Source organism: Chroicocephalus ridibundus, chromosome 6 (genome assembly GCF_963924245.1).
Source record: "Chroicocephalus ridibundus chromosome 6, bChrRid1.1, whole genome shotgun sequence".
Classification (NCBI taxonomy): Eukaryota; Metazoa; Chordata; class Aves; order Charadriiformes; family Laridae; genus Chroicocephalus; species Chroicocephalus ridibundus.
Window position 1 is genome coordinate 12016064 of NC_086289.1, and position 25723 is coordinate 12041786.

At 39.3% G+C, this 25723-nt stretch overlaps 1 protein-coding gene across 7 annotated transcripts in view; it reads right to left on the reverse strand.

Annotated features, from left to right (window-relative positions):
- Positions 1-25723, reverse strand: part of ADD3 (adducin 3) — a 101089-nt gene that overhangs the window by 43421 nt on the left and 31945 nt on the right. For 3 of the 7 annotated variants that reach the window (XM_063337639.1, XM_063337631.1, XM_063337632.1), the window contains exons 2-3: positions 22205-22249; positions 18406-18506 (exon numbers count right to left, since the gene is read on the reverse strand). The gene's annotated coding sequence lies outside the window, so the exon portion shown is untranslated. Of the gene's footprint in view, positions 1-4328; positions 4348-18405; positions 18507-20397; positions 20582-22204; positions 22250-25723 lie in introns of those variants that run through there. The other 4 variants (XM_063337634.1, XM_063337637.1, XM_063337633.1 and 1 more) reach the window with 3 other exon arrangements.

Genomic DNA, 25723 nt, shown 5'->3' on the forward strand with positions numbered 1-25723 from the left:
GAAATTTTTTCTTTCATTCCTTGTTGTTCTATTTCCCATCACATTATTATCACTAACAAAAAGATAAATCAATTCAAATCATGACATTCAAGTGATTCTATGTAAAAAAAAAAAATAAATTGTAAATCAGATTTTCATTGCTATTCTTGCAGCTCATCTGACCTCCTCAGTACAACCGTGACAAATACTCGGTCAAGAAAAAAAGAAACTCAAAAAAAAGCTCAAACCAAAACAAATATCTGAACGAATAGTTACATAGGCTCAGAGTATCAGTTAAGAAATATAACTGCTCTGAAACGTTTAAAGAGAATACAAAAGGGCCTCTGCAATAGTATAACCTTTGCCTCTGTCTGCTAGCATCACAGTTTACACGGTTTCTATGGAAACCCTCTGCAAACATATGAATGTTCTTGTTGCATTAGATGTCGAACAGAAAATCCTTTGTGGCAACTCTGGAGGGCCATGGCCAGTGCCAACCTCCCAGCGGAATAATGCCCTTCACTATGCCTTGCCCAGCAGGCTCATGACACACTTGCTCACATGGCACAGCTGCTGCCATCGCTTGTTTTTCCTCAAATGAAAAAAAAAAAAAAAGATATACTACTACTAATTAAAAAAAAAAAAAAAAAAAAAAAAGAGGTGCACATCCTAACTTTTAAGTATTTCTTCCCACATGGAAAGCCTGTTTTGCCCCCTGTCAAACTGATGGCAAGGTCTCCAGTACTGGACCTTCGGATGCAAACCAAGAGCCGCAGAGTGAAGGCACTGACTGGGAGGCTTCCAGCAGGCTTCCAGTCAGGGTGCTGGGGAATACATTTACATAATGAGTAGACAAATATCCAGAAAGGGAATGACACAATTCTTCATTATTACATATTTTGAGAAAAACACTTTAAGAAAATCCACATAAAATTCTCAGGATACAACAGGTACACTAGTCCAGAAGAGAAAACTAGTTTGATCACCTTGTTGTTTCTTATCATGGAAAAGACCAACTGATCTACAAATATCTCACATACTGGATGGGCTCCTCCTCCAGCCACGGAGGCAGGAAAACTCCACCAACACAGTCTGAAATGTCATCAGGAGGGCTGGTTTCTTTTTCTGTTTTTAGGGGTATGCATGCAAACTTGTTTCTGTTTTACAGAGGAGGAGCTGCTGGCAAATATCTGAATGTTGTGTGCCATCTGACTTTCCTCAAAATGCATGTCCACTCTTCAGCTCTCCATATTTCACCAGCATTGAAATAACAGTGCTTCAAATGAAAAGTACACCTTCAAGACTAATGGCACACACAGCTGGAGCGCACCTTGTTTGTAGACTAAAGCATTCCCCTACATCCGTATTCCTCTGAAACAACAAATTCCTAGTACAGCAAGTTTGACTCTAATTTCTGAGATATCAATGGCATAATTTATCTAATTGCTTACATATGTGCACAGCCTCAGGAAGGATGATGGCTCCAAAGGCTTCATCCAAGGTAAAAATCAGGTCTGCAAACTCTGCATGGGAGTTGAAAGCCTGCCTGTCCCATCCCACATGGAACTGGAGAGGCTGGTACCTTTTTGATTATAACTGGATACTTCACCTGCAATTCAGCCATTTCCAGCCACTCTTACAGTCACAGTGACAAAAGTCAATGATGTAATAGTTTTGCCTTAAAAGCTGACAAATAAAGGAACACAGATTTTGTAACAGGAAGAAAAAGCAAACAAACAAAACACTTTTACTTTGACAACACTCTGTTTCTATGTTTATTTCCTTCCCCTTCACAGAGAGCAGCCCCCAGGGGAAGCCCTCCATGCTCCCACACCGCCACCCTCACCTCATACCTACCACCAGCCCAGGCCTCCAAATTAGCTCTGAGGGCAGCCAACTTCTCCTTTTAGCCTCCCCAGCACAACGAAGTAATGAGGGGCTCAGTCGCAGCCCACGTTGTTCTAATGCTCTAATAGCCTATTGTTCTCTTGCTGTTGCCTCGGGGCGAGATAAAACACCAAAAGCCGGCGTTTCCTGAGGGGAAGCGAATTCCCACCGTGCGTTGCAGTACATTGGCCAAGGGCTTGGCTTCACGGGGGGCCAGCCCAACCCTGCCACTCGACTCGGCGGGGAGATGGAGGGTTTGTTTTTGTTCGCAGGCGGTTTGCAGGAACACCTGCCCAGTGAAGCGGTGGTGTGGCTCTTGCCCATCACCGCCCACAGGTCCTTCCCTGCGGATGTGTGCAAAACCATGTTTACTCCCTCCGCAGGCGACTATCACTACAAAGATACTACACTGACAGTCCCACGGCTAAAATTTGGCTCCTAACTGATCAACGTTTATGATCCTTAAATTGTAGAAGGATTGAAAATGTCACGGTTGCTACTGAGGTGCAGCAAGTTTCCGGGGAGAGGGGAGCAACGGTGTGAGCTCAGGGCAGAGCAGCCCGACACCAGGGCTGGAGCATCCCCCGTGTCACATCCACCAGGTCACAGGTAATAATATTTGAGTACTGGGATGGGAGAAAGGACACAACAGACAGAAATCAACCCAAGCATACAGAAAATGATAAGATTGAGAAGTCACTCATTTTATATTTTCACCACATCCTCTGGTCCAATAAAGAAGTGCACTGAACATCATTACTGTCCCGCTAATGAGACACCCAACTGCCCAGAACACAGCAATAATGAACGTGAGCTCTGTTTCCACCAAATCTACCAGAAAGATTTGTAAGGGTCTGCTTTCCCACTGACACAAACACATGACTCCCATTAGCCTTAATAAAGGAAGAGCACATTCAGTGGGAGAGAAACTTCCCAAGGTTGCATAACTGAACCAAAGAGACAGTGTAGGCTGCTAAGAGAAGTTAGCCATCCCAAAACTACAGTGACAGCCCAAATCTTTCATAGTTTTCCCATAAATCTGTTCAACTTTTATCGTAGTTAGGACTTTTCCACTTTAAGGCCAGCAAAAATACTCAGAACTTTTCTTATGCCAAAGTTATGGAAATGCAAATCAGATAGTGGGATGCTTAGCTCCTATTTTTAGGCTGAGAAAAAATAACTTCAGATATGCACTTCCTTTATCTTAACGCATTGTCCCTGCACACTATTCTTGACTTCACGGTATATAATTTTTTACTTCTGTAACAATGCAAATTTGTTGACAGGATGATAGGTTAAAGTTTATCTTTCAGGCTGCTTCCCTTGCACCAGTCAGAAAAATCTAGTTATGTCAATTTATGTCCCTTTCAGTGCTCAGCGAGGCGAGGAAATGGAATGGAGTGCCAGAATGTGGAAACAATGCAAAAAGCTAATGCCAGAACCGAGTATCTGACTCCCAGGCTGAGCTCTGCCTGCCCTCACAACACTTTGGGATTAATACTGCATATCTCAAAACTGTGTTTAAGAAAAACCTTAATTCCAGATGCGAAAGCATGATTAATTAAAAGTTAGAAGCTTTTTCTTCATCTTTTCTCCCCAGTTCAAGTTTATACATGTTAAAATATGTGGATGCTTTACCTTTTTTGGGGGGGTTTGTTGGGTTTTTTTTGGACACCAGAAAATTGAACTTCATAGGCCATTTAAAAATAGTTGGTCATGTGTTTATCATAAGAAATCTGACGTAATCTAAGACTTTCACTGCTATTATAGTATAGATTGATGAAGGCTGCTTCATGCATTTTGCTACAGCTTTAAATGAGAACGCGCTTCTCTATTACCTCCCACTGCAATGACTAATAAAGGAGAGTATCTCGTCTGCTACTACTCACACACAGGATACAAGTCCATTACCACACACACTCACAGAAGTTGAACTACTTTGATACAATAAACTGAGATAGGGAACTGCAGTGCAACAATTGCTGTAACTGTGTGACTGGTGCTGTGCTGCGTTTTAGAGCCACGTGTTAAAAGGTATCTTCCAAATTAAATCAAGACTACCTACCTATTCCTGCTCAGCTGTATATACAAACCAAAACCAAACCCAACCACAAACCAAAACCTAACATATTTGATTTATTTTATTTCATAGCATTAAAATTAAAAGCCCAAAGGCCAGTACAGGAAATCATGGTACCACACCGCAGCAGAATCAGCCCCGTGCCCAATGTGGTTGCGCCCACTTCAGCCGCCAGCATATACTCAAAACTCTGAGCCCAGTCCTACCCAGGCTAGCGTTCTCCTTGACTTCGGTGGAAGCAAAACCAGATCACATCTCCTGAAAAAAACCAAACCCACCATAATATGCAGAACAACTGAGGCAAAAGAGTAACTGATTTACGGATTACACAAATACTAACTACTCCGGAAAACCCCACTCAAACACAGAAATTTTAACTCACCAGTCATGTCACGACATTGAAGATAAAAATCACCCAAGTCTCAAATAGGAGAAAATCAAAATACAAGACAACTTTCTGCAGCATCTAGCCCCAGCCATTCTGTCAAATACACAACAGCAATAGCACAAAGCATCTTTATGACAGGAATAAAAGGCTCTTTAAATGCTCTTTTTATTTTTTATTGAATGAACCCACTCTTACACAAAGTTCACACAACGATGTCTCGAGTTTTAGTACTGCCAGATCATGTATTTGATTAGTCAATGAAGGCTTGTAAGTCACATGCAGAACAATCTGAACTATTTATTAATTGCATGTAATTACTTCATGTACCAAGTCAGGTGGTTGATTAAGACACTGAATTTATTCGTATACTGAGATACACAGTTGTCAGGAAGATTGAAACCTTTTCGGTGTTTCACCATAACTGACCAAACGCTTCTCTGTTCCAAATCACTGGCAAAACCCCAAAGGGAGTTAAGAACCAAAGCCACAGACTCCTCCCAGCTACAGTATTAGCATTTTGTGTGGTTGACTCTTCTCACAGAAATAGTAATCTTTACTAACAGTGTTCCTCCCTCCAAGGAAGCACACTGCACCACACCTCCCAATTGTTTTAGAAGTACATATATACAAAGACCATAGTTGAAAAAGATATCATCAGATGTGGTGAGTCCAGAGAAATCTCGTCCTAAATATTTTTCAAGTTTATTCATGAGAAAAGGGTGGAGAAAGAAACCACAGCTACAAGATTCATAAACACAAACTCATTTACAGGTTTGCAAAGCAAATCATGCCACCAGCCTGTCACGTAACCCATAGGAAAATGCAGCTGCAGAGTCTCTGGGTCAAGTTATTCGCTATTCTCTGAAATTAAATTGCCCAGTTACTGTATGAGTTCTTAAAAACTGGTTGGGGTTTTTTGACACTTTTAATCTCTCAGTCAGACAGACAGTTGATTAAAGTGAATTAGGAAATAATATGAAGCCAGAGCAGAAAGCAAACAGTTTCTAAACTTTAACAACTTCTTGCATTACGGTGCAGTTAAGAGCACTGTTCTCATACATTGTTTAGTTGCTTGAAATTGACACAGTTGGTTACTGGCCATAAAAACAACTGCAGTTCTAACATTTCTTAAATATTTACTAGTAAGATACACCAGAGTACAAAACGCAGAACTGTATTCCAGATATTCAGACCTTCCTGTCAAAACATAAATTGACAAAAAGACCTTCTGGTAAAAACACTCCAGAATGCTTTTTAAGCTTTGGTTTTAAAGTACAGATCTGCCTTTTTTTCCCCCTCCACCAAACACCACCCACTCTTCCAAACAAATAAGTAATCCGATGTTGCACAGGAATTTTAATTGTTTCCATAACTTCTATTACCTGCCAAAAAAGTACTTAGCATGACATACACCGGACAGTGTCCCTATGATACATGTATTTTTAAAATAAGGTATGAACATGCATATACACACACATACATATAACATACAACTTATGTAACACTTAACTTTTGTATAGCTATAAAAACTAGAAGCCTTTCAAAGAGGCAGCCTTTATTCTTTGAAGTAACAGCCCCGGTTCAAGCACGCTGACTCTCTGGCTCAGATTTACAATCAAGTTACTACAGCTGAACTTCCTGCGCCCTGCGTGAGCCAGGCTTGGTTCGGTGTCTCCTTGCGCACTATTAGCCATGACAGATGCAAGTTCGCAGCGGAAATCCCTTGCATGAAGGGCTAAACTTGGATTCACTCCTTTGTATTTGCTGCAAGTAGAGTCACACAGATCTCTGCAAGAGCCTGGCTGATGCGGGTGCTGTGACTGAAAGCCTGGCCCCTTTCAAGAGTTGTGTAAATTTTTTTTCTTTTTTTTTTTTTTTTTGTAAGATCATGGTCTGTCAACCCTTCCTCACCCTGCACAGTATTTCTTACCACAAATAATGGCCCTGGTTTCAGTGGGACCTTTGAAATACTCATCTTGTGGTAGAAGTAATTGCACAACACAAGCTGGTGGGGACATTTTCAGCATATTTGTACAACTACATTTATTTAGTTATTAGAACCAGGTCTTAAAACAACAAAAACTTTCTCTAACACTTATTTAAATAAACAATCCATTCTACGTATCAGACTACTTATAAATATACAATACACAATTACTGTGTATCAGTAAGATCCCTAGGAGAGTTGTAGTTATTTTGGCAAAAGAGCTTATAGATGTCCCCTTGAGTAAATTGCATGGCAGCATAAGCCTGTAGTAAGGGAAACATAACGATTTTTGTAAAAAGAAGTGCATTTAGAAGAATTTAATAAACAAGAGGAAAATATCTGTGGGATTTACAGGGTGGAAGCTAGCAAAATATTATCTTCAACAACAGATAGTACACATTTTTCCACTGATTTTACAACTAAAACCAGCACGCTGAAAGTTCTGACACCATTAGTGCTCAGAATCTACTTTTGACAGCATTTTTTCATTTGTGATGGGTGGTTTGTTTTTGCATTGTTATGGGCTGGGTGAAGCCTCGAGGCAGACATGCAGCCCTGTTGATAACATGCGTATTTTCCAACCCCGTGATAAATTTCCCATAACTGCTGGCCTGGAATACAACTTTCAGCAACTTGACTGTTCTGCATTTGGCTAAAGCAGCATCAGTCCATCTGATATAATAGCTCCAAGACTATGGATGGAAGACAACCATTTTCAGAACATATTACTTTCAACACTCAACTTCAGACTCTCTGTTTCCACAAAATACTGACTGTTGCTTTCAGGAAGCCAAACCTTCCCTAAAAGATTTTTTCAAGATGGAAATCCAAAAGTGCAGTTCGAGTTTGGAAGGCGCAGTTTGAATTTGAATACTGACATCAGCAGTGCTGGTTGTTACAGCTTAGAAGAGGTTTTGTGTTGTATGTAAATCCTAATAAGCATACATATTTCAGTACTTTTGCATCACTACTGCTGAGGTCTGCGCTGTTTTCAAAGCCTAAAAAACTTGCCTTTCACAGCTGCAAAGGAAATGACAAGAGAAGAAAAACACAGCCAATGTATATCAGCAATTAATTCCATCCACAACTGCCCAGCTGTTTGCGCACGGAGGAACCGGCCTGTTTCCTCTCCGAGCTTTTGCCACTGAAAGCTGATACAGCCCTTCCAGAGACAGGGGCTGTTGGTAACGCATTAGGAATGCGCGTGAGATCGCACAGAGCTGAATAAGAAGAAATGAAATCCAGACCAGCGCGCTGCATATCTGTGTTATAAGGATGTCTGGGGAAGAGGGCGGCGGGACGCAGGAACGGGGATGGGGAGCTGCCAGCAAAGCCAGGCTCAGTGTGCAGGACGGACGTGGCTGTCACTTACTGGCAGAGACAAGGTGGGATGGTCTCAGAAACCCGCGTGTCTATATCAGCTCTGCCAAGATATTTTCACATTGGCTGATACCAAACAGGTAGATCTGGGGGCACTTCACAAAAGCTGTTACTTTTACTTGGGATCAGCGCTTTTACAATGAAGTTGCTGGAGACTTGCCTCCACCTATACTAGAGCTAAATTTATTGGTAAGTAATTACTACGAAATGGCAATTATTACTTATTGGTAAGTAATCTTCCCAACGCTTGCAGCCCTAAAGCTCCATAACTTAAGGCAGGATTCAGCCCTTTAGAGTCTTTCCTATGAATATAATTCCCTCATGCCACCCTCAGGATTTCAGGAAAGGCACAGAGTATAAAAAAGGAGGATGCTATGGGTAACGTCTGCAAACTCTGCCCCACTGAGTGCCTAGAAATTTCATCCCACTCTGGAATAAACTCACCAGGCTACATGCACAGCTCATTTTTTCCCTCTAATATATTCAAAAAACAAAAACAACATGTATTTTTCCCCTCCCTTAACCCAAGCCAGCCTCCATTTAAGAATTCCAAATTATCCACATACGTTCCTTTTTGCTAGGTAAAGCCACACACAGCGAGACTCTTCTAATATGTATTACTGGTATTTTTTCTTCAGCTCCAACACCACCAGTTAGAAAGAGCTCCTTTGATCTGTAGTAACAGCAGGTCACCTTTTCATTTGCTGAATCACTCAGCCAGGAACAACCTCTCAAACTGCACAGGTATTCAGAAGAACAACACTAATAAGAAAATATTTGCACCTGACAATTTCCAAGACCAGTACCTAAGGTAAGAAGTTAACTATCTAAGAGCTATTCCCTTTACAAAAAGACACACTGAAGAACCACCTTGCATATTTTGTTGACTAAAACAACAGGCTTGTGTACCAGTGTGTGGAAAAAAAACCACTCTGCAGAAATAAGATTGTGATGTTGTGTTCATACAGTAATGAAACAAATATGAGAACAACATTCTTTTACCAAACAAGATTGATGAAATATTTAAACATTACCTTTTTAAATATGGATCTCTAAATTTTAGATCTATGCTTCAGGAAGTTTGGTATCATCTCTGAAACACCTACACAAGCCTGCAGTATTATCACTGGGAAAATACAAAAGTAGAGGACTCCCAGTAATTTACAGTTTCGCAAGGAAAGTAAATCTAAATCCTATAGTTAACTGGAAAGGATGAATTTGTACAAATGGCTTAAAATACCTTCTTTTTTTACTCCCTTGGAACCAATGACTCAGTAATGGGTAAACAGAAGCAGCACAATTTTTTTAAATCAGAAGTATAGGACACTTTAGTCTGCAAGTAATCTCACTACATTGTCACAGGACTAGTTCCACTGCTGCTTGAAAGCAAGAACAGCACTCATCATTCTTTCCGTAATTTCACTTTTAGCTGCTCAACATTGGGCAAATCCACTGGAGGATAATTTTTTACATTACTTACTGTCTGCCACAGCAAAACCTGACCTTCTCATACATTAGAAACATACACAGAAAATTTCTGTATGCGATCAGTCCCGTTTTACATTGGGGAAGGCAGCACAGCAGGAAGGAGGCAGAAGCAAGGGCACACAGCAGCAGTTGCACTGAGCAACCCCGTGACCTCCAAGGCACCTAGGCCAGCTCTCCGAGGCTGTTAGTTCTTTTCACATGAAGTACTGCAATACAAATAACAACAATATATCTTACTTATACATTACTCAATATATTATTTATACTAAATATTGGGCAATACAAGGCAACATTATTTAAACAGCAAACAATGTGACGTTTTTAATCTAAAGATCCCAGAGGGATTAATGGCTTTACTAAGACCCACCTCAAAGCCTAAGATATTTCAGCAAAATAAGGGATGGTGACAATGCTGCAAGCTGCCTCTCAAGAAATTACACAGCTTAGAAGTGACTTTCGCTCCACCCACAGTTATCAGAATGTGTATTAAATCAATATCTAACAATTTCAAAATTGTTTCTCAGGCTGAGTTTTCAGTAATATTTTGATAGAAGGCTGTGAAAATATTGATAGATGTTAAAAGTGACAACAGAGTAAATTTCACTGCGTCAGTAAAACTCAGCTGAGCACTACAAACAGAAATCATTCAAGTGAATCTTGCAGGTGCACGTATGCTAACTGGCCAACCAAACATAACTGTTCACAGACCAGTCTCTTCTCTTTCTCCTTTTTCTTCTCCAAAGCAAAATTCTTTCTCGTGCAGCAAACCTATCCAGATCACAAACCTATCCTATGCATCACTTAAAAGCATGGAAGATGTGTCCCAGAAATAAATACCACAATTCTTCTGCTTTTAAGGATTTAGCATTTAAATTCAGGCATGATGCTTCAAGCTGGAGATAAATTTAAATGACTAAGGCTAAAATTCAGATGCAGAGAGGGCTCCAAACCTGCGTACCACTTACATTCCAAAACAGACTTACAGGTAAGTAGCAGCGAGGTTCCAAGTGGTGCATAGCTCTCAGATTTGCTACACAGCAAAGACTTCCACACTAGAAGGTTGCAAAAGGTGTTTAGAAAATCCCTAGTTTTCACATTCAGCCGTAGAACAAGGAAGTTGCATTTACTCATGTTGAGAAAGTGCCCACAGGAATGAATAGCCAACACGTATCACATGCATCAGAATAGTTACTGAAATATGGAAAGTGCTTGATAGTGCCTAGAAATACCTACATTACATAATGGTTAAGGATAAATAGCACCCATCTGAACCTGCAAAAGGAGTTCAGTGTGTGAATTACCACATTTCATACCTTATCGTTAAATAATTTTTGAGTCACTTGGGATGATTTAAGTTTTTCTCTTGAATTTGAATCAGGAACAAAGTTGCCCAATGTCTAAAAGTTCCCAGTCTGAAAAGAAAATACCTAAGTCCTAAAGTAATAGTTTTCATTTGTCAATCACATTATGTATGAACTACTGAAACTTAACATCTTCGTGTTCAACATTTGTGTTCACGAATTCTTTAGGTCATTAGTGTGATTCTTTGTGCCTGACTTTAGATATTTACATTACGTGTGAATTCATTGTCTAATTAAAGTCTCTCCCTAGGATGAAGTGAGTCATTTTCTAGACTTCATTGGCTGCACTGTAGACTTACAGTGATTGCAACAGAGGCACATAATTCACAAGTAGACATCCATATTGCAGACATCTCAAATTATGCAAGACACATGCTGCTCTAAAACACTAGCAAGCTACATGCAAGACCGATGGAACACATAAGAGATCACTTAGCTATTTTAAATACCAATGGGGAAAAAAAATGGCAAATGGTGGAACACCAGAAGTCTGCTTGTTATATTCTTGCAATTCACACAGCACAACTGGTAGTACATTTTGGCATGTGCTTTTTCTATGCATCTCACTAGCCTCAGAGGCAAAGGGGTCTTCTACATTGCTCCAGTTAAGTCATATTACATACAAATTTTGCACATTGCAATACAACAGTGTATAAAATGAGTATGTAGTGGTACCAGCAAATACGAAGATCTGGCAACAGTAGTGTGAGCGTAGACTAAAATATGCTGTGAGAAAACGTCACCAGGCACAAACAAGCTTTCAGAATACCAAGTGCAGGAGCTGTTAACATAACAAACATTAAGTGAAAATACATGTCTGAATCCTTAAAAAACATAAATAAAAAAAAAAAAGGTCAACATGCAGGGACAGAGCAGGAGGAAAAGTGAGGAGAGGAGGAAGGGGGGAAATATCGTAGATTTAATTTTAATGGGTTTGTGATCAAAATGCAAATTTACTTGATTAGGAAAATGTATGTCCATGGAGAACATTATAAAGCAAACAAGTTTAAGAGAAAACGATGTTTAACAATTCCCATAAAAGACCGTTAAAGCAACAATAATGCTTTCCCACCCACTCCCAGTAAATGCTTGAAGCTAATGTACATCTCATAGACGGTCTTCTGTATTTTGTTATTGCTGTCAAGAAAGAAAAATGAGCCAAAAAGTTAGGAAACATATTACACAACTCAGACTTCTGGACATCAACGTGGTACTAAAGTCTTTACTTCTCAGCGTTAACATAGCATGTAAATGAGCAAAGTACTCCTTTACACTAGAAATCCTTTAATAGTCTATGTTGAAAGTTGAGGTAAAGTAACAACAAACCCCTCGCATACATCAGCCCACTACAAGCACCTTGCTATACTCACTGCAATACAGAGTTTATTGCAGTGAAATGTACTGAATGTATTTCACTGAAATGTATTTGGTGAAAGCTAATTTTAGTTCACCTCCTTATATGACAGCTAGATGATCTGGGGTTGAATTGGCAGGATTCAGGGCAAGCATGCAACATCATAAGTTACGGTGAAGAGGAAAGGATTTTTTAATACTTTTCTAAATCACACAACCTTATCAGTACCCCCACCTATGAGCATACGTTTTCTTCCATATGACACAACGTGTGTAAAAAAGCAATGACGCAAACCTGGTGTTTTTTGCTTTAAAGAGAAAAGCATGAATTTATCTATAGCCCCAAAGTCAGAAGGACAGATCTGGTCAAAGAAAATGTTTCAGTGGAAGTAACCTGACCTCTTTGGTAACCTTTCCTCATTTTAGGATTCCTTGGTACAAAATTGATAAATAGCTGACAGATGCAGCAAGAGGCTTTTTGGCTGGTCTAGTAAATTTGTTTCACTTTGAACTATTTCACCATCATTAAGGTATTAAAATTTTTTACACAATCAGTATTGAGGGTTTTTGTGGTTTGTTTTTTTTTTTTTCCCATAGGTAACTATCTTTTCAAATATCTACAGGTTATCATCAACTTTATACACAATTGGTGAAATGCAAGTTCTTCCTGCCTAGGATCGCAAGTAGCTAGAAAAAAATTCTCACAGCACACAGCCTTATTGCTTTGTGCAACTGTTTACTGTTTCAAGGGAGACATCATCGAAACAAGTGTATCGAACAGCTCTTAATCGGGTATTTTTCTCTTTTGCAGAAAAAGTGCAGTTTGTAAAATGCCCATTTTCTCTTTCAGCTCATGCACTTATACACTTATGATGAACTAGCAGAAAAAAAAATGATGCTTAATTCCAATGCAGGCTTTTTAACACTGAAGAAACTTAAAACGTACTCGGTCCACATGCGAAGTTAGACCCCTTAAGAGAGGCTGTACCCATGGACTAACTTGCATGAAGCCACTATTAGTCCAAAGAATCTTTTTTCCTGTACCCTTGTAGCTGAAGCCAGGATGACACTATACCTTATTCATTTTGTATCCTCTTACCAAGAGGTGTGTGTTATCAGCAATGTAAAAAGAAGTCACACGCATCCAGACTGACATGTTACAATCACTTATGAAGACAAGAGAAAATTCAGACTTGGCCGATTTCATAGGAGTCTACCTACTGACCATGCCACATTCACCACAAACTAAGCTTCACCTACATCTTATGGTCAGAACTTGACCAAAACTGAACAAACATTCACATCTAAATTAATGTACATCGGTAGTCACACATTTTGACTATGTAGAGGTCATTTAGTGCGCTTGATGCAATACTGTTCATTTCAGTCCACTCTTTCTTATGATCTAATTATTTATTGAAATCCATCCAAGCTAACAAAAAGTTATATTGCGGTATAGTATACTGTTTCTGGTTATTAATTAGGTATATTTTTCACAAAGTTATACAGTTACAGAATAAACGACTAGCTTTTTGCACTTGACATCACTGGCAGTTTCAATTCTGCAAGCTGAAGGGGAGGAAAAAGAAGAGACCCAATTAACTGCATGTCTCACCATAAGGCTAAAGACCATCTATTTGAAATATACATGTGCACTTTTCTCAAATCATGAGATAAATGATATACGCCCACATGTTTACCAATTCTGTGGTCTTTGTTCCTAATGAAACATACCAACTTGCCTGTCCAGACCTGCTGGTCTGTGGTACCCTGACTATTCCTGGAATGCTTTTAATATATTGAAATTGTGTTTGCCTATTTTCCTGCCTCTGATCCTGCAGCAGTTTTCAGTAAGAGATCACAGTTGCCAGATCAGCATTGTCACATGCAGTTACCTTAAGATCTGATAGGCAAATGTTATCTCTCCTGGCAGTTTGCTACTTTTTCTTTTCTTTTTTTTTTTTTTTTTAACATTATAGAAAGTCTTCTCTACCAACATTTCAATTTGAGACCAATTCTCAAAACATCACCTACAGAGCGAAGTTCCCACATTAAAATCTCTCAGGAAAGTCAACCTGGATACAGATGATTTAACTTTCATTCTGTGCCTTATCTTCACCGAGTACTTCTTTTACAGTTCAATCATCTATCAGCTCTCCAGTCTGTCTGGCAGGACGTCCATCTCTGATGGACTCGAAATGATTCAAAGTAAATGATTTATTGTAGGCTCTTACACCTTTAGCAAATTGTTTCTCAGAATATCTTTTGGCCAGACTTCTTATACTTTAAAATTTAATTTGCGAGGGGGGTTAGGGTTTTTTTTCTCCCCTTTCTATTTTCTTTGGAGAAAACTTCAACTTTCCAAAGATTACTTGTTTTTCCTAAGAGATCCCTTAACTCTGCTATAAAACTCTCCTTACCGCTTAAAAATAAAAAGTAGCAACAACAAAAAAAGTTGCAAGTCTTTGATATATAGTAAATACTTTATCTAACTTAACAACTATGAAGAGCTGCTTTACTACCTGCAAGCTTCAGCTTCCTTATAAAAAACATTCTCGCTTTTATGACTAGCGAAGGCAGAAGGTTGGCATGGGAACTGCAATGCTCACTTCCCCAGCTCAGATGTTACCAGTGGACTTTCAGTCCAACCATACAAACATAACCATAGCTCAAACTCCTCCTTACTGGGAGCCAGATAAAAACCAGCTTTGCTATCCCAAACCCCATATACCAACATACAGAAAATGACACTGATGCTTTCTGAAGTTACTGCCTTGTACAAGCTTGGAACTGGTATCAACAGGCCACCTCCTCTGAAAACACTCAAAGTTACCTCCTTCTGTACCTTCACGGTAGCAGGGTACTGCTCCAAACATCAAGATGATTTGTATTACATTATAACCAGTATGTGTGGTATTTTGGGGGTTTTTTTGGTTTTGTCTTTTTTTTTTTTTTTTGGGAACACATTCAAATACAGCAAACAGAATGCAAACAAAGTTTGTTTTATTGTTGTTAGGTTGTAATATTTGGGGTTTGACTGCTTTAGCTTATTAGAAGAATTAATGTTAAGAATATGTCAAGCCTATGTCAAGTATAAATGGTCTAATGCCATCCCTACAATTAAAGAAGGTTAGCCAAAAATAAACTGATTTGATTCAGTGATGATCAGCCACTGATTTGTGTAGCTCTGCTAACATTAATCCAGAAACATAGATAACTTGAACCTAAAATTAAGAGAACTAATTCTAGGTTACTCCAATTACCTGTATAGCCAAACTTCAAACTGTGTTTGATGTGAAACCCTATGTATCTTTCTCTAAGTTGAGATGTAGACACCAGGCAATAACGATAACTGTTCACCACTGAAAATAGTTCCTGAATGCAGATGCAGCATAAAGAAGTCAGACTTGCACTTATGCTACATTAGAGATTTTTTTTTCCACCCCCACCCCCCTTCAACCAAGACTGTCCTCAGCCTAAAGATGACACAACACAGATCACTTTTCCTCGTGCTCCATGCTGATAACCAGCAGAGATTGTAGTGTTGGAAAGGCTCAGCTAACAGCATAAGCCCTTGTGAAGGGACAGAATTAAGAGAGCGTCAGCTGCAAATAACTCAACTGACATTGTTTTAACCTGACATGCCAAGGTACACAACTAAGCCAATCTTAAAACTAGTTCCACATTCAACACATTTTTTTCTATGAAGAGTCACTGGCCATTAGCAGAGAAAACCCCCATGTTATTACAACTGAACTGTTAAAAAGTAAATCCAGCTTCAGCAGAGGGGAAAGAAAAAGCTGTATGTTTATTAAACTGACTTTCTAAATATCAACATTTGCTAAGGAGGTCATCATTACTGAATACAGTTCAATGAGTGAAGGGGAAAAAAAAAATTCCTAAAAACACGGGCTGTTGTTGAAATTATTAAATCAGTATTGAGTGGAAGCGAATTTAAGGCTTATAACTACTTTGGGAAAAGTTCTATTTTCAAACACTTACTCTTCATTCGCTCCACTCATCTTACGAATAAAGCCAAACCAGACTAGGTTGGATAAAAACCCAAGAACCTCCACTGTAAAGTCACAGTGACGAGCTGATACACACCTAGCTACATTCTTTTATGCTCACTAAATTCAGCATTTTTAAGCCTTTAAGCATTGACTTACTCCTAAGCTGAGGAGCAATTAAAAAATTTAAGTACAACGTGCTAGAGATAGGCTGCCACATTTAAACGCATTTTGTTAATAGTTACAATGCTAGCAAAATAAAATGATTTTGCCTTTTGGAAACAGTATTTAATGATAAGCTTGATCTGTTCTCTTGTAATTATAAGCTTATTGATTTAAAATATGAGTCTGCCATTTTGAATCAGCATTTTCAGCTTAAATTCCAGCATCGCATTGAAAGAGCTGAAAATCTGATCATCATGTCACAAGCTACTGAATAATTATATCAACTCTTTTTTCCAGAGATGCTCTTCATTAATTCATAATTAACAGGATTTGATAACACAATCTGTACTACTAACTTCTAACAGCCTGCTCATGTCAACTGAAAAAGGCCAAGTTTTTTGTGTGGTGAACTCCACAGCTCCAGTGCTACTCTCCCATGTTTGGCAGCATCCACTCCCTATCATTCCTTTTGGAAATACTCGTCAAGCTCCTCTGACCCCCGGTGCAGAGACTTCACATGAATGCTCTCCTCTTCCTCCTCCTGCCTCGCATGAAGCTGCTTTATCACACAGACCAAGGAAATAGACACGGAACAAGATACAAACCCTTATCTGCTGCCAGCAAACTGCTTCCATGATAGGGCATCAGAAAGGGAAAGGGAAAATGGTGAAGGGCAATCCAACACTCTTCAACACGTTCCAGACACTTGTGGGAAAAAAAAAAAAAAGGCAGCACCAACAATTCAGGATTTTAGCGTAATGAAAATAATGTCTTCAAAAGATAAGCTAGCTGGGAAAGCCTGGATGTCTTCTTCCTAAATCCACAACAGAAGTAGTATCTTCAGAAACTCTGCGCAAACCCAAGGATCAGCAGCATGCCTGAAGAAGCAGGATCTTCACTTCAAGCACCTTATTCATGTTTTAAAGGCTGCATGAATTTGGATAAATCTTCCTTACTACTATAGATCATAGAAGTAACAGTAATTCTGAAAGTATCCTAGGGTGATGTTTTCCTGGTTTACTTTAAAAGCTCTCCTCCAGCTTTCCATCACAGTGAGAGAAGCAGTGCAAGCGCTCAAGCTGATCATGCCAGAGAAACTTTGGGTTTGGCTCTTTTGAGACAAGACAATCATCAGCTTGGTGCTGAAGATACAGAGAACCAGGTTCTAACTTGTAATGACAGTCTATGTTGAAAATTATGGTGTTTTAAAAATAATTAAAGCCAAAACACAATCAACAACCACACAACCCTTCCAACATGTGTAATAAAGAAACAAGAGCTACGCACAGAGCAAGTGCTTTTTCAGAAGAAAGGCAACAACTGTAGAAACACTGAACTGGATCCCCTTTTGTCTTTTTTTTCTTTCTTTTGATATTCTCTTTGATTACTTTAGCTTGCACAATATACACCCAACATTGTATTTCATTTGTTTATGAGTATCTGGGCAGAGCTCCAGTGCTTTGATGCAACTGGTCACAGTGAACAGCTCAGTTCAGCATAAGCACTACCACCAGCAGGCAAAGCTGGAGAGGTGAAGGAGATACAGCACCGTTGTCACGTCCAGTACAGGACAGGGTTGAGACCAGCCAAGCAAATAGGAACTGAGTTCCAGAAAGTTTCTTCACCTCAACAGGAAGGAAAAAGTACAACAAATGAAAGCCTACAGAAAAACAGTTGTCTTCACGATGAATGTAGTTATCTTTTTCCAAGCTGTATGAGAAAAACGCAGAGTGCAGATACAGTATGAACAAATATTATCGTCTGCAGCTACAAATATTTAGTGAGAAGATTAAGTCAAAGACTCAGACTCTGCACTTAAACTTCTCATGCTAGGAACACAAAAATGCTTGAAACTGATTGCTGTAGAGAACAAGGTATCAGATTACATGGTTTAATGAAATGTGCATGAGCCCAGCCGTATGTTTAGTTTGGTTTTTGTTAACAGACTGCAAGACCAACTTCTTTTTATGAGTATTTATGGAGACAGGCATTTAAGGCAGAAATACACTTGTATCACATATTCTGCTTCACCATTCACACAGACAGGATTATCTAGAATAATGAACATGACATGACATGGACATCTGAAAAGCCTCACCTGGGTGACTTAAACGTCCCCAATTAAAAAACTGACCAAAATAAGAAAGTTCAGCCTGACTCCCCACCCAAAACTCAGAGGGCACAATAAAGGCAGATTTAGCAGCAGGATCCCAGGCCTCTAGGATGCTAAAGTATGGTTCTGTCAGGGCTCGTAACTGAGAGAAGACAGACAATATAAACTTTCCACATTTGCATGAAATGCCATATATCCAGAAGTAAACGCTTACCAAACGGTTTCCTTTGCTCAAGCCTAGGAAGGGGTGTACCTAAATGGATTTTGAGCCAGCGTTCATCCCAGTTCCTCCTTGCTGGACTGGAAGGGTGAGGGCTGGTAGGAAAACAGAGATACATACTTGGTGATGGTAAGATAGATGTGTTGAAAGACGCATTGGCAGAGGCAGAAGCATAAAGAGCATGCTTAAAATAGTCCCACAAACATCATCTAGCCTCTCTCTAAGCTTAGAAAGCCCAGGGGCCCAAAAGCACCAAAACTACCTCAGCCTGGTTAGAAGCATGACTTTCACCAGCACTGCCACAGTCACCCTGCAAAACAGAGGTGCCCCTGTACCATGTGGGTGTGTGGGTGCATGGCGGCACATGGGACACTAAGGAATGACGCTCTAAGTAGGGTAGAGACAAAAACTTTGGTTAACTCCACACTGGTAATATGCAACACAACTGTGGTAACTGTCTTACTCTGCCCTACCTTGACCTCTTCCTCAGTGCTACGTGTAAGGGGATTTTAAAAGTCTAATTTTTAACAAAATGAGTAATGCTAACTGAGGCGTAGAAGTGTGCTTCATACCAAAGAAAGGCCACTGCTTTCAAAAAGCATTAAAAAAAAATCAACTTGACAAACTTGCTGAATTTGAGAGTTTTGTGAGATGGTTTCAGAAGATGGCCCCAACAGGTCCCTTGAATCTTGTAACAGTTCAAGTTTTGAGCCCTCCTCACACGAACCATGTGGGAGAACAGAAGCTGAAGGGAGCGTAGTTTGCCCAACAGCAAAGAGCCAATACCAAATTTTATTTAACCAGGTTAAATGGTTGTGGGCAACGCTGCCAGTTTCTCTGTATTTCAGGGAAAGCTTGGGGTTTTCAGTATTATTTTAAAGAAAAATCAATTCAGGTGATAAATATGAACGCAGATTTAGATTAATCTTCCATCTTACTGTACTTTTATACCATTTGCTTTTAGACTGCTCCTTAGACAGAGCAGGAAATAAAAAGGCAGACATTTTACCATGTTCTCCCATCGTTATAATGCGAAGCACCAGACTGGAGTTATTGAATGAGCCCATAAACCCCCAGGTTACATTCTTCTTCATCTGCAGCCTTGACTTTTAAGTGAGCTCTACTCTTATTAAAAGGATCAGAAACCGTCCTCGGGCATACCCTGTCTTTGAAGATGAAGCCCCAGCTACTTTTTATGGAAAAGACTTCTCAGTTCGTACCTTCGCCAAACTGCATAGCAGGTTTTAACAATTACGCAAGACAGTGGATTTCAATTCCAGGCTCCTCTTACTCAGTCTCAAGTTTTAAAAATAATATTTTTCTTTCTGCTAGAGCACTCCTGAAATAAATGTTCCAAACAGTGATGATCCAAAGGCATTAAAAAAAAAAGTTACAGCTTAAATAGTGTGACACATATTATGAATAAAGAAACCTTTTCCATATGGAAAAGTTTTAAAAATTTGACATTTCTTTTCAATATGTGTTAATCAGAAAGACAGTAGTGAATTCTGACTGCTTCAGACAGAAGAGAATCAAAACTCTTGGGATATATTACACAAAAGAGCAACTGCAAAGAAGGACGAACAATCCTATAGTTTTTAAAAACTTAATGATTAACAGCGTTTTCTCAAATGGCTGGGAAAGTCTGCAGTTTGGAGACAGCCACATGTTACTTATCAATGCTTCAAATGCAGGGTGAGTAAGAAAGGCCACGTCTGGTTCCTTTTGCAATAGGGAAAAATCTCTTTTGAAGTCTTTCTGAGGGACTGACGGGGGAGAAAGTGTCAGGAAAAGGATCTGACAGGTTTTTCACAGTAAGGGGCAAAAGATGTCTGGAGTAAAATCTCTTGTCTAAATTGGGCAAAGAGATAGAAACCTCTCCTTCAGCACTGGAGACGCCAGATAAAAAGTCTGAGACTCCCTAGTATCTTTTTTCCAGTCACACATGAATTCCTTTTTAAGCTTTTTGCCAGCTCCTCATCTTACCAGGAGCCTGCAGGAGAGGCCAGTCCAACACTGAAGGGAACATAGCCACGCTGGAGCTCCATGTACAGCAGACAGTCTCCCAAGTTTCCAGGAAAACAACTTGCATTTTAAACACCCCAAGCATCACAGAAGACCTCCATTTAAAGGTAGAAGTGATCACCTGAGCAATTTTAAAGTCAAAAGACTAAAAAAAAAAAAAAAAATCACTCAGTTTCTTGAAATGAAAGGCATTATCAATGAATGTGTCACTGCCAATATTGCTGTTTCACTCCTGTATTTTCAGTTCTGTGCAAACTGTGCAAATAACTAACCTGAGAAGTTCTGCACTGCCTGCAATGTAAGCATAATTATCCACCAGTAGGTCAAGAACTAGATATGTTTCATTTTTACCAGCACTTTAAGTTACTCTGCCATTTCTTTTAAATTTCCACACTTTTGAAGACAGCAATCAAAAAGAAAACATCCATTATTTTTTCCTCAATCACAAAGATAAAACAAAAGCTTGACAAAACCAGTCTCTAAAAGCCATATTAAAAGGAGAACTCTGAGAGATTATTTCTATATAAATTGTACTCTTATCTATAGCAAACTGTTTTTGCATATGTTGCATGAGCAACCTGCACAGCTAAAAATATGCAAACTTAGCATTAACTTCTCATCAGGGCAGAAAGCTCTGGAGTTCATATCATCACTTACAAGTAACAATTTCATGCACTCTTAGTGGAGGAAGGCAGCTCAGCACTATCCAATTTGAAGTGCACAGAAGTATGCAGTAAGCTTTTATTAATAAAAGCCATTGGCTTTACGTTTTGATAAAGTGGTAACGTTTTGACTCCTTCCTTGCTTCTGTCTCATAGTGTTGCAATTGCAAGGTATGAGTAGCATTTCACAGGTAATATTTCACAGGAAATACAGGAGAAAAAACTTTCTCCAACTCAAAAAAGAATTCTCCAAAAGGAATCTCAGCCGGGTGTTAGCAACAGGATTAATTTAATATGGTCTTTTAAATTACATAGCAGGCATGAAAACATAAGTTGTAACACTGTCTTATTTTAATCAAGGACTGGGGAGCTGCAGAAAGCACTGGTACAAAAAAAAAAATACTACAGATAAAAGATGAGGCACTAAACTCTCTGAAAGATTGCACTGCAAGAATGCTGCATAGTATTATCAAAATGAAGATCACAACACAATATATGCTCACTATACTACAGTAACACTTGTAAGACATAATAGTCAGAAGTGTCTTGAAAGGTATGAAAAAAACCCAGTCCCTCACTTGTAAAATACAGGCTACTACTCAGCTTTTGCTGTCTTCATACTCCTCCTTTTGCAGCTTTAGGAACTGTACACGTAATGGTTAAATAATGTGCTGAAGTCTGCTAGTTACCGTGATGAATGCGAAAGCTGCAAGCAACACATTCACTTATCTTTGATGATACTTATCACCAGCTGGTCAGTGTACCCAGTTGTACAAATAGGTAACATCCACCTCACTGTGGCTGAAACCTGGAGGACACCTTGATATTCTTACACATAATAGGTTCCATAACATCTTTAGAGCAAGTGTTATGCAGTATTGTACAGACTCTTGCACACACACCAAAGCCAAGGTAAAATTTCACCCCACAAAAGTACTTTGCACAACATTATTGAGATTAAAGTTACAGTGGGGTTTGTCTGTGCTTTTTAATAAAACCACTTTAAAGTTTGCTGATCCAATTCCCCTCCTCCCTCTTAAAATCATTACACTAAATGACAAGCAAGAACACTGCCAAGAACTCAGACAGTAAAATGTTTTAGGTACCTTGATTTTTTCCACAGCTCTCCTTGCTCTAGTAACGTAGTTGACCTGTAAAACAGAAGAAAGAGATTACTGACTCCTGGTAGGGTTTTCAATATTACTGGAATATACTGTACACTTAAAACTTAAGAAAGCGTTATCACAACACTTAATTTCTCAAACTCTTTTTCAAAATATTTCATTGAATTACATTTTACTTTGTTATCATATAACGCATTTTTCATATAAAAAAAAAATCTCAAAGGAAAGTCTCATTTAGGAGTGCCTAGTTGGGAATCTTGCCATTTTGCCTCACGCACACTGGGTTACAAACCAGAAAGTAAAATCCAGCCTACCTGCTGCACTTTAAAAATACAGCATAACAGCCAGAATCTGCAATTCCTCTTCTAGCCGAGCAAAAGTGGAACTCTCGAGCACCGGCTACACTGCAGAGCGGGCAGGCTCTGGTCAGGTGGGGAGCCAGGGGAAGGAACACAATGTCACTCTTTGAAGGCTAACAACTACTGATGTGCAAAGTTCGTAAGGAAACAACTGCCTTGCTCTGACCCTTTCCCACCACTAAGCAGCTATAGGTTTTAGTCTTGCCTTCATCTTCAAACATGAAAGTAAAATGAGTAAATTAAATAGCAGTTGTTTGCTACTATCATCTTTTGTCTTCTCAGTCTTTGAGCACAAGTCATCTTCAAACAAACCTGACAAATTTATTCCCATCATCTTCCTTTTTCCCCTCAACCAGTCCTCCAAGGAAAAACAGTGATTTCCTGGGGAACAAGGGCCAGAATCCTTGATTTCATACATGCATACAAAACATATGCTACATTTTCTTTTTTAAGATCCATACGTTGCAAATTAGACGTTTTATGCATTGTGAAAACACTGAGCTCAGCCTACCATCAGGCACAGGCAGTACTTCTCACCAACCTGTTAATCCATTTTTATTCACCAGATTGTAACAGCCTCTTTCAATCATCACCAGCTTTTCCTTTTCACTCCTCCATGACTTTAATACAGTACCTTCAAGCATTACTCTTTAGGTCTTCTCAGTAAATTGTAATTCAAATACTTTAGCAGTGTCAACATTTCAGCAGGCTGGCTATCCCATTCCCCATCATCACTAAAGAATAGATTATTCAACATTCTCTATGAATTTCAGCTGTAAAAACTGACTTCCAAAGAAGCATCAAGCACGAAAAGAAGGCAAACAGAATTATACAAAATTAACATAAGTCATTGTCACAAAATACTCTGAGCAAAAACCAAAAAATCCAAGAGAACCATGGTTAAAATAAGATGTTATTGCATGTGTGCTCAAATTGTCTATTTTCCCTGAATTACTTTGCTACAGAAAGTCAGTTTCTTGCTCACTTGAAAAATAAGTGTTTCCATAAATATGGCGTTATTTTCGGCAAGTTCGTATTTAGGAATGAACAATGTACTTATACTCAGTATTAATACAGGTAAACACCCACAAAACTATTTCATTTACTTTTAGACCTGACAGGAATACAGATTTAGGGAACAGAATTGGCTCTAGCCAGGTGCTCTGTGTGGGGCTTAGGCATATTTGCTTATTTTGCTGTCCTGCCAACTGCTCCCTGGCAGAGTACACAAAGCGATGGCAGTGACTGGGGAAAGAGGAGGAAGTGTATTGGCACCAAAATGTCGTGTTAGAGCAGGAGCCCTCCACAGCATCAGGAATTTAAACACTTTAACGTGACTGTTTATTCTTGGCATGAGTACAGTTTATTTTTCATCTACTTCACACTGCTAGAGATAAGAGAATGCTATTTCTATGCAAGTTCCTGATACGTTATTTTAAGCGTAGCCATCACTCTCAAGAAGAGATCCCATCCTGCAGGCTAGCAGCTACTGTTTCTAGAGGACATTGGTAGATCACTCTAAGACATGAAAATTTAATATTCTCCCCAATTTTGTCAGCTCCGGGTCCAATAGCACTGGTTGGCAGGACACAGTGGTGCCTATTTATGATGGTGTTTAACACTATCACTACTTCAGCCCCCTCTGGAGTTGCACAGCACCCCTTCACTCCCAAGGGGGTCCGTAGCCCCGCTAAGCAATGGCTGGCTTGCTCGGCTGTGTCCTCACCTCTGGGCACTGGAGAAATTGGAGACCGTACAGCTCTCAGCAGAAGGAGGCAGCAGGGGATACAGCTGAAGCCAGGAATCATGATATGCCAAACATCATATGCTTTTGAGCAGATTTTTTCTGCCCTTTGTCACAAGTTCTTTGCTACAATCCCTTTCTTCTTCTTCACATCCCTTCTTCCTAGTATCACAGAATACCTCAATGCACTTTCACAAGTTCTTCCTCCCTCCCCAATTTAAAATTCTCATTAATAAAAAAAAAACCAAACCACCACCAACAACAAAAAATCCTCGACAATTGTAAAATTGTCTATGACTTTTGGTGCCATGACCTAACTCACTCTGCTTAATTCATCAGGGTCTTTTCATCCCACTCTACCCAGCCCTTGAGCATGGGCAAGAAACTCTTCGAGGCAGGCACTGGCCAGCAGTTGTCTTCACTGCACTTAGCGCTGTTTAGGCCATATTTTAGCCCTTATTCATTAATTAAATGCCTCTATGGTCAAAATAAAAATACACATTCAGTAACAACGGATGCAGATCGTCTCAAGAAAGAGAAAAAGAAAATCTGAAAAGGACTGTCACACAGTAAAGAACGAATTCAAAGCCAGCTTTCAGATCAGAGAAAATAATAACTGAAAGACATTTGTGGATGAATAAATTAGGAAAAGAGATGTTTTTTAACTCAAGATATGACAGCAGTAAGAAAAATATTGAATACGAGCAGCTTCAAAAAAATTGGGAACACATCTGAATTAATGCCTATGTCAGAAATCAGACATATTACACAAGTCCTAATAGGATATTGAAAATACAAGTACAAATCAAATGTTAAATGCGGGCTTCAACCTGTACGACAAAAGGATTTGTGTGTCAGAGCTGCCATTTCCCTTCTTGAGAATTAAAGTGTAAAAGCCACTTGGTTATTTGAGATCTAGCTCTCCCCTGCTCAGAGAAGCAACATTTTAGAGCTGCATCCAGAAACTATGAGTAATCAGAATGACGGATAGTCAAGAAACTGATGGGTATCCCCAAAAAACACCTCCTGAAATGAAAATATAATCTTCTTCAACTACTCCTATTGTAATGGCTGATCAGCATATATTAGAAAAATACAGTTCTGGTGTGAATCCAAAACTTGAGTAGAAAAAGCAAAGCCCTAGTAAATATTTAAGAGAATTTTGAGTTCCAAACTGAAGAGCTCGTAACTAATTTCTTTTTTTAACAAACAAAACCATCAAAAGATTGTGCAACTCTAAGAGCCCTTAAGGAAACAATTGGGAATTTTTCATAACATGGTATTTCCTTATACCACTGACCACAGGAATGCAAACAGTTCCACCAAACAGAGATTCCTTCATTGGAAACAACTGACAATCTAACCATGTTTCCATCTTTTCCACTCTCAGTGCTCAGC